General features: G+C 39.3%; 1 protein-coding gene across 31 annotated transcripts in view; it reads right to left on the minus strand.

The window, feature by feature from the left end:
* CFAP20DC (CFAP20 domain containing) overlaps positions 1-15,720 on the minus strand; it is a 352,305-nt gene that overhangs the window by 296,320 nt on the left and 40,265 nt on the right. The window contains exons 1-2 of one of the 31 annotated variants that reach the window (XM_078351350.1): positions 171-15,720; positions 1-50 (exon numbers count right to left, since the gene is read on the minus strand). The exon at positions 171-15,720 is cut by the window's right edge and continues 14,326 nt beyond it. The exons of 29 other annotated variants lie outside the window; for them this stretch is intronic. The gene's annotated coding sequence lies outside the window, so the exon portion shown is untranslated. One more of the 31 variants, XM_078351349.1, reaches the window with a different exon arrangement.

A 15,720-nucleotide genomic window follows, 5' to 3' on the forward strand; every position in this document is an offset into this window, starting at 1 on the left:
CGTGACGATAACGTGTCCCAGAAACAGGAGCTACTCCTTCACTCTGTTCCCTAGAATGAAAAAAAGCAAAGATGCAGCCTACCTATTGCCCACATATACCATGAGCAAGAAATAAATGCTAGTCATTAAAAATTATGGAGACTTGTGGATTATTTGGTATTATTACTAACCTCATTTTCCATGGAAGAAATTAAGGCACACAGAGGTTAAGTCCTTTTTCCAAACTCACACAGCTAGTGTGAGTTAAACTCCAAACTCCTGTACATTAACCTCTGTTACCATCATCTTCACTGATGAGGACTGAGACACCTAGGGAAAGTTTATTGACAGACAGACATGAGAGGGAGACCCAGTGATATAGAGGAAGAGAAGAAAGCAGATCAGGGGTCCTGGTATTTGAATGTGATAGACCTTCTGCAGATCTGTAAGTTTGGTAAGAGTAAATACTAATGTGAATACGCAGCTTATGGAAGACTTGAACAAGGTCAGCGAAACATATGTTTTATGTGGTGGAAAATGAGAAGCCAGTGAAGTCTGGGAGGCCAGGCAAGAAGCCATAAGACAAACAGGCAGCCAATGGCCTTGAAAAACGCAGACCAGAGATACCAGCAAGGAGGCCACTCCAGGTTTCAGACAAGGAGCGAGCATAGGGTTGGGACAGTGACAGTGTCAACAGAGGCCCATTTAGTAACAGGAGACCTTCAGTGACTATATGAATATAAGAGTCACATATCCACCCATACTTGTTAAATGAAAGGAGTGAGGGAAAGACAAAGAGATCTAGAGATTCAAGCCTGGGGCAATTAATACAATAATGATGGTATCCAGGCTTGGGAGATACAGACCTTGCACAGTTAAATGCATTCTTGGCCTTCTCGTTGGACTGTTACAGTGAATTACTAGATCTGACTCAAAAAGGGTCTTCAAGGCCTTAGAAATAGAAATTCCATTTGACCCAGCAATCCCATTACTGGGTATATACCCAAAGGACTATAAATCATTCTACTATAAGGACACATGCACACGAATGTTCATTGCAGCACTGTTTACAATAGCAAAGACCTGGAATCAACCCAAATGCCCATTGATGATAGACTGGATTGGGAAAATGTGGCACATATACACCATGGAATATTATGCAGCAATCAGAAATGATGAGTTCGTGTCGTTTGTAGTGACATGGATGAATCTGGAGAACATCATTCTCAGCAAACTGACACAAGAACAGAAAATGAAACACCGCATATTCTCACTCATAGGCGGGTGATGAAAAATGAGAACACATGGACACAGAAAGGGGAGTACTAAACACTGGGGTCTATTGGGGGAAAAGGGGAGGGCCAGTGGGAGGGGGAGGTGGGGAGGGATAGCCTGGGGAGAAATGCCAAATGTGGGTGAAGGGGTGAAAGCAAACAGAACACACTGCCATGTGTGTACCTACGCAACTGTATTGCATGCTCTGCACATGTACCCCAAAACCTAAAATGCAATAAAAAAATAAGAAAAAAAAAAAAAAAAAAGAGTCTTCATAGATATTAACAGGACTTCAGGGATTGTACCTGATGGCAGTTGGCAATTGAAACACTAGAAAATCCAGTTTCAACTCTGAAAATTTAGTATAGAAATGCTACATCTGAATTTTCTTCCTTTGCCCTTTTGCAGTATATGCTACTTATTGTTGCTGTGAAAACTGTCAGAACCAAAATGGAGTCACTAATGCAAAAAAAAAACAAGAGGAACCCCACAAACGGAACAGAGGAAGGCCACAAAGAGAGGGTGCTCAGACTTGTATGCCTCATAATTAAACAGTCTTTACAGAAAGCACAACCTTGCATGAAAGCCATCATAACCATATGGAATAAAAAACCTCTGCAAGAACATCTGCCCAGAAACTGCTTGTTCAACCTTGAACTGTGTCACCCTTGATCTTGAATCCAGAGAGAATTATTTCAAAACAATTAGGTAATCTCCTTCATTTCTTCTTTTAAAAACCTTTGCCGCCCTTTATCCCCCTGAAAACACACATGTGTATTATCATTGCAATGCTTCACTCCCAAATAAACATCTTTTCTTTTAATGAGTCTCTCTCTGTTTCTTAGGGTGACACTAGAATACTCTCCATCTGTGTGAGTTTCCTAAGATGGCCAGGAGTGGGGTGTAGATAAAGCTTATGGCAGAAGTGTGGCAGTGAAGAAGAGATGTTTCAGCTTCAAATTCCAGTGAAAATCTTCAGCAGCTGAATTTAGCTGGAGTCAGGGAATCTGAATGTGATCATGGTAAAGACACTAATGCTTGCGTTATTTTTTTAAATAAAGGAAACAATACTCTGATGATAAGATCTGGAAATAGAAGCTTTACCAAGGTGGACAGGGAACTGTGAGGAGGACATTTGGAAATGCTGATGGAAGCCCTCCAACTCGAAGTCAGGGGAAACTGGAAATGTTTCAGGGCTTGTCAATTAATGAGACAGTGGGCACTCATGAAGAATCAGAGGAAGATTTGAGGGGTTGAAAATTTGGATTACCAGAAATGGAGGCAGAGAGTGGGTGGCAATTGGAGGGCATATAGGATGTGAAGAACAATACAGGAGGTTTTGTTTCAGGGACCAGAGTAGAGTGTGTTTCTCTCCACAAACAGGAAGGCCCATTTGTAGAGTTTCTGGAGCAGAAACTTCAAGAGGCACCAAGTTGATATTTGGGTGAATAATACATGAAAAATATCACAGTTTTGAACTCAAATTAAGGTCACTGACTAGAAATTCAACTATAAAAAGACATCACCCAGGGAGAAAGTTTAAAAGAAAACTTGATAGGAGAAAAAATATAGAAAACTAGATTTAAATTAAATGGTGAAAAATAAGAATTCACCTATTAATTCCAAGAAGCTTAAAAAACATTTAAATATTTCTAAAACTAGGGTGCTTATTGGAATTAAAACAATAATAATAAGGAGAGCAAATTCAAAGAGCTGAAGCCTTCCAAAAGGAAAAGAGAAAAAAAGAAAACAGACCTAAGAGATTTAAATCAATGGTAAAATAACACATATTGTAAATTATAATTTATGTACTTAATTTCTATACTTTATCCTTGAAGATTCTTTGATACAACTATAACAATATCAAGTCTGATAGACTGCCTCTATAGGACTGTATAGATCACTAAGAAGGCATACTGCCAGAGGAAAGGGGGTGGTAGTTGAGTTTGGCTTTTGAAACAGTCTCTCCTCTCCTCTCTCTCTCTCTTTCTCTCTCTCTCTCTCTCTCTCTCTCTCTCTCTCTCTCTCTTTAACAAGACAACAGATAGAATGGGTGAAGGGGGGAATGAACTTTTGCTGCACGTCTATTAACCAGAAACAATTTATTGGTGGCTATGGGTATTATGCAGCCTAATCTATTTAAGAGATTCAGACACAGACTTAGTATCTGGCAAGTCAAATGTGGTTCAGAATAGCAAGTTATAGGCTGCTTTTAGGTGTGCTTCAGAATAGCAAGCTACCGACTGCTTTTATAGTTAGATTATATTTATAGTACTATTCATTACCTTTCTAAACCCAAAGTCAGATGTATGCCCAAACAATCCATAGGGATCCCCATAAAAGATCCAAGTTAATATCAGAGATACAGTGTATTTATAAGTCTATACACAAACACATGAAATCTCAATTTACTAAGGCAAAAGTCTAAAGACATCTGTTATCTGTTTTCCAGACATGATATGAAAATGGAGCAACTGATGTAATTGACCACGTGACAGACTATGCCTGATAATGGTTAAAGTTGGTCAATACTGACTTTACCACATTACAGCATTCCAGGAGAAGTATGAAGCTAACTTGCCAGAAGAAAGTAAAGGAACCTGTAATGAAAACAACATACAGCACATACAATAGGATGAAGGTTTCCTAATTTCACTTTCTTTTTCCCCAGTTACTAAGGGCTCTTTTCAAACTTGCTTTCGTTTAAACTAAGTGCAGAAGCAGCTCTCTTAAGAGACACATTGGAATAACTGACACTCTGCTCTTTGTGAAACATACCTACTTTTGGTACCCTTGGCTGTTCTAACCTCATAAATGTCTTGATATAGTTACAGGACAAGGCTTCTACTGTCAATACTTTCAAATGGGACAAACCTATGAATGAGGTGGTGATCCAGTTTTAGGACAAGGGGGTCAAGCTATAAAGAGAAAGAACATAAACTCCATGAGGGGAGGGATCTTCATCTGTTTTGTTCACCGATATACATATGTTAATAACCTGGATCAGTTCCTGATGTACAGCAGGTGCTCAATAACTATCTGGTAAGCAAGCAGAAGTCTGAAGCACCCAACAAGCATCTGAGGAACAGGGGGAAGGCATTTTCTGCTTCCTGGAGACAGCAAGAGACATATATTTCAACTTCAATCAAATGAGAGAATGAGTGTTTTATAAAGTGGCATACTAATTTAAGGAATTATTATTAACATTAATCATTATGGTAAGATTTGTAATGCCCTCTAGCCTCTATAGATGTGGCCAGTATAATGGAAAATGTTCCAGAAGTCTCCAAGCAATCTTTGGCTTTGCACAGATTACCAACTAGAGGTGCAAATCTGCCTCTTGGATTTGGCCAACAAGTTATTATCTTTTTAAAAAAAATAACCAACCTCTAAAAATAAGATGCCATTAAAAATTTTAAATTTCTTGGTTTTCTTGAGAAATTTGAAGATTTGGTAAACATGATCTGCTCTTCTACTTGGTAACAGTCAGCTGTAGCTAGAGGCCCCCACCTCTTTAACCGGGGTAAAAATTCTCCACTGCATAATCCCCACAGCTCTGTTTTGTTCATTTCCAGTATCTGCCTAGTCCCATGTAAACTTATGATTTGAGCATCCCCACATTAGTGAATACCAACTACAGAGAAAGTGCCTTAAAACAATGAGGTTCTTAAGTACCTATATAACCTCTTTGTTAATTTGGAGCATGGCCATGAATTTGCTTTGACCAATAGAATGAGGCAAAAGGGATGGTAAGCTAGTTCTAAGCCCAGATTTCAAGAGACCTTATGTGTTTTTGCTCATTGAGTTGTGTCTCTACCAACGCCATGGGAGAGGCCTTGGTGGATTCCGTCCTCAGTCTCAGCCCTAGAATGAAAACATGTGGAGCAGCCTTACCCCAAATCTCAGTGAGGAAGCAAGTCCAGCCACATGCATGGTCCAACCCTATTTGCCTGGCCCAAGATAGATGAGAAAAAATATATAATACTTTTAAGCCACTGACTCTTGGAGTAGCCTGTTATGCAGAAAAAGCTAGCTGATACAGACAAGTTTCAGACAAAGTCACCTTACACAATACTTTGTTCTGTAGTAAATGCCACTCTGAGAGATTATAATATATTTAAAGTATACCATGTGTGAATTTTTCTCATATACTTTTCCTATGAATTAAGCTTTCTGCTTACATTCATTTTATATCACTTTAGATAAACTAAAATGATGTGAATACTGATAACGTCTTGCTTAATATCTCACCACTATATTTCTAGATAGACAATAACTGTTGTAGAACTATAATTAGCTCATCATAAAAGTTGCAATATATTAAAGTAATTAAATGTCTTCATCATCTGTTTCTTAATTTTCTTTGGTGGTCAATAGAGACTACATTATTTGTGAACTAATGAAATTTAAGTACTGATTACTTTCATTTCCAGATTTGATGAGGCTGAAAAGATAATATGAAGTAGTAAATCCTCATTTACAAAATATCCTAGATACACAGAATTAGATGAAAACAAATGTGGTTTCCAGTGACTCGAATCTCTCATTTATTTAGGAAAGCTAAAACTAACACCTTATGGTAATTTGGGCATTTAGAGGAAGGGAAGTAATTCACAAGATAGAGCTGTTCCTCAATGAAAAGTATTTTTAAAAATCCCTACATTTATGTTTTTATAAACATGTAATATACTGTGTACATGTATAGATACACACATCTATAGATGGAAAGAAGGAAGGAAGGAAGGGAGGGAGGGAGGGAGGGAGGGAGGAGGAGAGAATAGGTTAGAATACAGACAGCGGCAAATGACTGCTAGTGTCATCCCAGCAACCAAAATAAGCCAAGAAAACTATAAAATCATAACTTTAAAAATCCATCAGAAGGAGACGGGAGGAAGATGGTGGCCAGGAAGCAGGGCTAATGTGCACCTCCCACTTGAACAGACTGAACAGTGTGTGGAGACTCATACCATGAACTTTTGTTCCAAGAACCACTGCAGGAACCTACCAGGAAAACTGAAATAATTCACAGATCCTTTGAAAGAAGCAGCAAATGTGGCTGCAAATTTTGTGAGACAGGCACAAAAAATGTGAGTTCCCAAAATGTGAGGCAGGGAATCCTGCCTCTAAATACACATCCCCACTGGGGAATCTGAAAATCCAGATCACAGAAGGACTTAACCTTACCTAAAGCTAGAACAGATTTGGGGAGCTGAACGAAATATAAAAGTAGAAGCAGTGGCAAGAAGAGCCTTGCAGCCACTCCCATTCTCTAACTTGATCCCAGGGAAGCCATCCCTGACAATATCTCACAGAGGCCCCTGGGGTAGGCAGCTGGCACAGTTACGGAGGGGTCACAAGGTGAAAGAAGCTTTCAACTAAATTTTGTAATAATTTCAACTGGGCACAAACTTTTTTGATCACATTCCGGGTGACAGGGAGCAAATGGGAACTGCCACAGATGCGAGCACAGGAACTGCTGACATTGTGGGCAGCAGACAGGGAGGAGTAGGGCCTGAAGCTGCTTGCCTTCTCAGTGCAGAAGCTTATAGCCTGGGTTAAGTCTGAGTTTTGTGAGCACGCTGCCTGGATCAAAGCTCACTGCTGTTAGTGGGGCACTACGGGAGCGAGACTGGCCTTGCCAAATGCCTGGAGCTGGGTGAGGCCTTTCGCTACCAGATGTCCCCCACTTTCCTTGTGAACTATAATGCACAGGAGAGGTAGCAATACTCCCTTCTGGAACAAAACCCCATTGGCCTGAGAACCACCCCCCACTCCCCAACAGTGGCTGTGGCAAGCCCCACCCAAGGAGAGATTGAGCTCACACCCACCTAATCCTGCTCCCATCTGAAGGTACTCCTCTACCTGAAGGTACTACTCCACCCTGGTAGCCAATCACAAAAGACATAACCTCCTGGGACCTTTATGGTTCCGCCCATCACCTGAGAAACCAGAATATTTCCCCCAGCCAACTTAGGGCAAGCTTAGATCTCCCTTCTACTACTGCAGCTGGCGATCTCTTGAAAGTACCACCTCCTGGCTGGAGGCCAACCAACTCAAGCCATTACAGCCACTCATGACAGAATAACCTGACTCCCAGCAAGGAGAAAACAACAGCTATGGCTAACAAGAGGTCCTGAGTTTGTCTACGTGCCAACTTCACTGCTAGCATACCAGCATTTGAGAAAGCCAACAGACTAAATATATCTACAAACAAGGACTCTCACAGAGTCTACAGGTGGCACCTGTCCTGCCACCTCCACCAGAGCAGGTGCTGGTATCTGCAGCTGGAAGACCTGAAAACAGATCATATCACAGGATTCTTTGCAGATATTCCCCAGCATGAGTCTGGAGCCTGGTAGTCCTGCTGGGTGGCTAGACAAAGAAGGGCAATAACAATCACTGAAGTCCAGCTTTTGAGAAGCCCCAATCCTAGGGGAAGGGGGAGAGCATCCTATCAAGGAAAAACCCTGTGGGACAAAAACATCTGAACAGCAGGGCTTGGGTTTCAGATCTTTCCACTGGTGGGTGGTTTCTCACAGCAGAGACACAACTGCAGTGCTGGGTGCAATAGGAACAGTCTGCACCTATATCCCAACAGACGGCAGCCTCTGTGATCATGAAAGGCATTAGAGAAAGGGTCCTTGTTTCCCCAGCACTCCAATGAAGACACAGCTGGGGCTTCCCCCACAGAAACACTGGAGGCACTTATAAACAGCCTTCTGGAAAAATCCAGGGTGAGTGCAGCCGCACAGAAGAAGCACACCCCAGATTCAGGCTGACATGAGAGGCAGAGTCATAATTCCTTCCTACTTGGAACATCAACATCCCTACAGATGAAAAGAGATGCCTATCTGATATGAATAGCTAAAATATCAGGACAGGAGTGAGGCTGTAAGGTTAACAGCTTTCCTGCTGACCTGGTATGGGAACTCTGGTAGCTCCCACTCTTCACCCTGATAAAACCTCAGCACATCTAACTGAGAACTTCCCTAGCGAAGCTCCTCAAAGCTGGGACCTTAGCCCACCATTGAGTATTACATCTACTCACCTGCCTTCGCCACAACTGCTGCCTAACCAGGAATACCTCCCTTGGGACTTGAAGACCAAATCATCAACTCAGTTAAAAAAAAAAAAAACTGAGAAAGAGCAAATAAATAAATAAAGTGTACATCATGAGAGAACAAGATAAGTTTCAAGAGATCCCTGCCATTACAACTCCACAGGAGACAGTGAACCCACACATATACCAAGAATATAACTACCACTCACCAACACTGGGGAAAGCCAATACATAAAGACTCTCTATCACTAAGGATTTCATACAGAGTCTTCACTCCTACAAACCCCAAGAATTAAATTAGGCTAAAATAAACATTAAGGTTGGGTCCTTATGAGAGGAAAAAAGAAATTTAAATTTAAAAAACCACAGTCCAATCAAAAATAAATTCAAGAACAATTTTAAGAAATACTCTACCCAAATAAGAAGGAACCAGAAAAATAATTCTGGTAATATGACAAAACAGGGTTCTATAACACCCTCAAAAGATGATACTAGCTCCTCAGCAATGGATCGAAGAAGAAATCTCTGAATTGTCAGATAAAGAATTCAGAGGTTGGTTATTAAGCTACTTACGGAGATACCAGAGAAAGGTAAAAACCAACTTACAGAAATTTAAAAAAAATACAGGATACCAATGAAAAATTTCCCAGAGAAATAAATACAAAGAAAAAAGAATCACAACTTCTGGAAAGAAAAGATACATTTAGGCATTTAGGGAAATACAAAATGCAGTGGAAGTCTCAACAATAGACTAGAACAAGCAGAACAAATCGGAAATATGTTTTTTGTTTTTGTTTTTGAGATGCAGTCTCACTCTATCACCCAGGCTGGCACAATCTCAGCTCACTGCAACCTCTGCCCCCTGAGTTCAAGCAATTCTCCTGCCTCAGCCTCCTGAGTAGCTGGGATTACAGGCATGCACCATGCCAGGATAATTTTTTTTGTATTTTTAGTGGAGACGGAGTTCCACCACATTGTTCAGGCTGGTCTCGAACTCCGGACCTCGTGATCTGCCCACCTCAGCCTCCCAAAGTGCTGGCATTACAGGTGTGAACCACCGCATCCAGCTGGGATTATGTTAAACAGCCAAACAGAAGAACAATTGGTGTTCCTGAGGAAGAAGAGAAACATACAAGTTTGGAAAACTTATTTTTGAGGGAATAATTGAGAAAGGCTTCCCTGGCATTGCTAGAGACCTGGACTTCCAAATACAAGAAGCTCAAACAACTCCAGAGAAATTTATTGCACAAAGGTCACAGTCTAGGCACACAGTCATCAGGATATCTAAAGTCAAGACAAAGAATCTTAAGAGGTGTGAGAAAAAAGCATCAGGTAACCTATAAAGGAAACCCTATAAAGTTTCTGGCAGAAACTTTACAAGCCAGAAGGGATTAGGGTCCTATCTTTAGACTCCTTAAACAAAATAATAGCCAAGAATTTTGTATCCAGTGAAACTAAGCTTCATAAATGAAGGGGAGATTAAGCCTTTTTCAGACAAACAAATGCTGAGAGAATTCACTGCCACCAACCCAGCACTACAAGAAATGCTGAAAGAAATTCTAAATCTTGAAACAAAACCCTGAAATACACCAAAACAGAACCCCCTTAAAGCATAAATCTCACAGGGCCTAAAAAACAATAACAATGAAAAAACAAGGTATTTAGGTAACAACTAACATGATGAATAGAACAGTATCCCACATCTGAATACTAACATTGAATGTATCTTGCCTAAATGCTCCATTTAAAAGATAAAGAATGGCAGAATGAATCCACCAACCAAGAATCTGCTGTCTTCAAGAGACTCACCTAACACATAAGGACTCATATATACTTTGCGTAAAGGGGTAGAAAGAAATATTCCATGCAAATGGAAACTAAAAGCAAGCAGGAGTAGCTATTCTTCTGTCAGACAAAACAGACTCTAAAGCAACAACAGCAAAAAAAGACAATAAAAGACATTACAAAATGATAAAATTATTAGTCCTACAGGAAAATATCACAGTCCTAAATATATATGCACCTAATACTGGAGCTCCCAGATTCATACAACAGTTACTACTAGGCCTAAGAAATGATAGATGACAACACAGTAATAGTTGGGGATTTTAATACTCCACTGACAACACTAGACAGTTCATCAAGACAAAAAGTCAACGAAGAAACAATGAACTTAAACTATACTCTAGAACAAATGAACTTAACAGATATTTACAGAACATTCTACTCCACAAATGCAGGATATGCATTCGACTCCTCAGCACATCTCCAAGACAGACCATATAATAGGCCACAAAACAAGTCTCAATAAATTTAAGAAAACTGAAATCATTTTAAGTAATCTCTCAGACCACAGTGGAATAAAACTAGAAATTAAACTCTGAAAGGAACCCTCAAAATGATACAAATACGGCCAGGTGTGGTGGCTTATACCTGTAATCCCAGTACTTTGAAAGGCCAAGGTGGGCAGATCATGAGGTCAGGAGTTCAAGATCAGGCTGGCCAACAGGGCAAAACCCCATCTTTACCAAAAATACAAAAATTAGCCTGGGGTGGTTGTACATGTCTGTAATCCCAGCTACTTGGGAGGCTGTCAGGAGAATCACTTGAACCTGGGAGGTAGAGGTTGCATTGAGCCAAAACCGCGCCACTGCACTGCAGCCTGCGTGACAGAGTGAGACTCCACCTCAAAAAATAAAATAAAATTAAAAAATACAAATACATGGAAATTAAATAATCTGCTATAGAATGATCTTTGGGTCAACAATAAAATCAAGATGGAAATAAAAATTCTTTCAGCTAGACAATAGTGACACATCTTCCCAAAACCTCTGGGATACAGCAAAAGTGGTCTTTAGAGAAAAGTTCACATTAAATGCCTGCATCAAAAAGTCTAAAAGAGGCCAGGCATGGTGGCTCATGCCTGTAATTCCAGCACTTTTGAAGGCTGAGGTGGGAGAATCACTTGAGGTCAGGAGTTCAAAACCAGCCTGGCCAACATGGCGAAACCCATCTCTACTAAAAATACAAAAATTTGTTGGGCCTGCACACCTGTAATCCCAGCTACTTGGGAGGCTGAGGCAGAAGAATTGCTTGAACCCAGGAAACAGAGGGTGCAGTGAGCCGAAATCACACCACTGTACTCAAGCCTCGGCAACAAGGCAAGACAGTCCATCTCAAAAAAAAAAAAGTGTGAAAGAGCACAACAGACAATATATGTCACACCTCAAGGAACTAGAGAAACAAGAACAAATCAAACCCAAACTCAGCAGAAGAAAAGAAATAACAAAGATCAGAGCTGAATTAAATGAAATGGAAAAAAATATGAAAGATAAGTTTCTTTGAAAAGATAAACAAAACTGACAGACCTTTAGCGAGATCAGCCAAGAAAAGAAGAGAGGAAACCTAAATAAGCTTAATTAGAAACAAAATGGGAAATATTACAACTGATAACACAGAAATACAAAAGATGATTCAAGGCTACTATGAACACCTTTATGTGCATAAACTAGAAAATCTAGAGGATATGAAAAATTTTCTGGAAATATATAACCCTACTAGATTAAATCAGGAAGAAGCAGGAACTATAAACAGATCAATAACAAGTAGTGAAATTGAAACAGTCATGAAATAATTGCCAACAAAAAATATTCCAGGACCAGATGGATTCACAGCTGAATTCTATCAGACATTCAAAGAAGAATTGGTACCAATCCTACTGAAACTATTCCAAAAGACAGAGGAAAAAGGGAATCTTCCCTAAATCATTCTATGAAGCGATTATCACCGTAATACCAAAACTAGGAAAGGACATAAAAAAGAAAACTATAGACCAATGTCCCTGATGAACACAGATACAAAAATCTTCGACAAAATGCTAGCTAACCGAATCCAAGAACATATAAAAAAGATAATACATCATGATTTAATGATGAAGTGGGTTTCATCCTAGGGCTGCAGGGATGGTTTAACATGCAAGTCACTAAATGTGATATATCACATAAACAGAAGTAAAAACAAAAATCATACCATAATCTCAAGAGATACAGAAAAAGCACTTGATAAAATCCAACATTCCTTTATGATAAAACCCTCAGCAAAACTTGCAGAGAAGGGACGTACCTCAAGGTACTAAAAGCTATCTATGACAAACCCACAGCCAACATCATACCGAATGGGAAAAAGTTGAAAGCATTCCCCCTGAGAACTGGAACAAGAGAAGAATGTCCACTTTCACCACTTCAATTAAACATACTACTGGAAGCCCTAGCCAGAGCAACTAGATAAGAGTAAAAAAATATCATATGTTTTCACTTATAAGTGGGAGACAAGGGGTGAGGAATAGAAGACTACATGTTGGGTACAGTTACACTGCTTGGGTGATGGGTGCACCAAAATCTCAGAAGCCACCATTAAAGAACTTACCTATGTAACCAAAACTCACCTATTCCTCAAAAACCACAGAAATAAAATAGGATTTAATGTAGATACAATGAAATGCACCCATGTTAAATGTACATTTTGGTGAATTTTGACAACTGTATACATATATTTAATTACCATTACAATTAATTTGTAGAACATTTCCATGAACCCCAAAATTGTCCTTGTACATCTTCAAATTAATGTAGTTTTTCTTCCTGGCACCAAGCAAATATTAATCTAACTGCAGTCGCTTTCATTTTCTATAATTTCATACAAATATAATCATATAGTACATATATCTTCATATCTGCCTTATTTAACTCAGCACGATGTTTTAAAATGCAACCATGTGGTTTCATGTATCAGTGGTTTGTTGTGTTACTGCTGAGCAGTATTCCATTATATGGGTATACAGCATTTTGCTTATCTGTTTACCTGCTGATGGACATTTGGGCTGGAAGCTTAAATAAAATCGTCATGAACATTTGAGAACAAAATAAATCTACCAGAGAGTGAGATACAAAAAGAACTAAATGAATTAAATTTCACAAATGATTAAGCCCTTCACAGGAAAGACCCATGGCTGTTCTTATTTCTAGCAGGGCAAGAGAAGGACAAGGAATCAGCCATGGATGGGGGTAAGGAAAAACCAGCCTTTTAACAGCTGCTTGCAGGCTGACATGATGGATTAGAATTCCAAGAAGCCCTGACTACAAAGCAATTCTGCACCTGCTTGCCAACTTTTTCCTTTGGGTCTTTAGGTATTCGGAATGTGGAGAGTGGAAAAGGAGAGTGGAAATTCACCCAAGGCACTCTGAGATTTCAGCTACCAGAAGTTGGGAGTGGTAAGGAAAGGTGAAGGAGCCTTCTCCAAGGAATTGTAGGCCTTCAGAGTACAGGGCAACCTTCACTGGTAGGTAGACGTGGGTCAGTCAACCGGAGGAGAAAAGATTTCCCAAGGTACAGGAAGCTAGGGGCAGACAAAGAACCAAAGAGAACTCCCTAATGGTCCAATGAGCTGGTATCCAGGCTACAGAGCGGAGGAAGATCCCCAGTTTGAGAGCTTGTTCAAAGGGGAGCGCAGCTACTTATATACTCATGACTGAAGAACAGTCCTCCTCTATTAAAGGTCATCACCAAGCTCACAGCTGCAGAGGAACACACATGGAGTGGTCAGGGAGGAAGGGGTCACCCACTTAGCCAGTCACATCAGCCAAATCAACCCTGGAGATTAATGGGGTGATAGATGTTGTAGCTAGATCCCCACAGTTTAGAAAGCTGGCCACATATCTGTAAATATGATAAATCTTGCCTGTAGTCAGATTCAAGCCCTACTAAATAAGATAAATCTTGCTTGTAGTCAGATTCAAGCCCTATTATCTGACTTTACCCTCAAAAGACTTGGACATAGTAAGAAAACTAAATCAAATGAAGCTCCAAATTAAAAAAAGAAAAAACCCAGACTCAGCCTACTCACAGACTGACTCAGCCTCCACCTCCATTAGCCTAAAAGAGAAAGGGGTATGCTCTTTCCTAGAGGTAAGTGTTATTTATTTCAGATTTTGCTTTTCATTTACACAGTGTATGGTATATAATCCAAAAATGAAAGACATACAAAGAAGCAAGAAAACCATAATCATGGGTCAGAGTAAAAACAAATGAAGAGATGACCCAGATAGACAATTATTTGTTAGGTAATAGAAGATTATTTTATCACCAGCAGCATTTCTTTCACAGAGATACATTTAGTGAACAGGTAAATAATTAATTAATAAATTAATTAATTACAAGTAATCCTAGTACTCAATGAAAGGTGTAGAGAGTTTTAAGTTATTTATTTGTTATAAAAACATATCAAAAATCTTGAGCATTTACTCCTTTCTAGACACTCACTAAGATACTGGAGCTTCAAACTAAAGCATAGTTTATCTCTTCATAGAACTCACAGTCTACTAGGAAAGACAGATCTGTAACCATAAATTGACCAAATAAATCCTATCATAGAAGTATAAAAAGAATGTTATGAGAAGCACAGAAGATGAAGTAGTTATTAATTTAACTTGGAAGAGTCACAGAATGCCTTAAAGATAACTCAGTTTTTGAAGAATGAGTAGGATTTCACAGATGGAGATGAAAAAAAAGGGTACAGAAGTAAAAGGATACACAAGGATATGAAAGAATGACAGTATGTGATAGTTTCGGGATCCTACCAACAGTCCAGTGGTTTTAGGTAGCATAAGGCTGAGGAAATATGCTGAGAGAAAGAACGGAGGCAGGAGATGTGATGGACAAGACTACTGGAGCCAGAATGAAAAGACCTTCAATACCACATTAAAGCTCATAGAAGGCTTTTAAGTAGGAAAATAATAAAATCAGATTTGCATTTTAGACACACATTTGTGGAACTTATAACTCTGCATAACTGTTTCTAAATTGGCCTCCTCCATTGGACTACAAGCACTCGAAGGGTAAGAAAACGTAGCAATTAATCAAGGAAAAAGGAAGAGAAATAAGACTTGAGAGATGAGATTAAGAAAATTATTTTTTTACTTGCAGTTGTGACTGTTATCACTAAAATTATTCATCAATACTGTTATTAAATTTTATGTAATATAGTTTATTAATATGGCAAGGCTGGTTCAATTTATTTCCACATAAAGACATAAGTAAAAGTTTAATTGTATAATTCTAAAGTAGACAGCATTTTAAAAGACAGAATGCACAGTTTCATGAAGACTTAGATATTAAATCATAAAAAGAAGTGTATCAGAAGAGAGAGCAACACACAAAAAGACAAAGGGCTAAAGGAGCAAATTAGCTGAACCTGTCCCTTTTAAAATGCTCTCTTAGGATTTCCAGCCATAGAATTCCACTTGCATTTAATCAATCAGAGCTAGATTATGTGATCATCTCTAGCTGCAAGGGAGTCTAGGAAGGTGAGTCTATGTAGCTAGGCTCATTGCTATCCTGACCAAAATTCT

This window comes from Callithrix jacchus, chromosome 15, assembly GCF_049354715.1.
Source record: "Callithrix jacchus isolate 240 chromosome 15, calJac240_pri, whole genome shotgun sequence".
Lineage (NCBI taxonomy): Eukaryota > Metazoa > Chordata > Mammalia > Primates > Cebidae > Callithrix > Callithrix jacchus.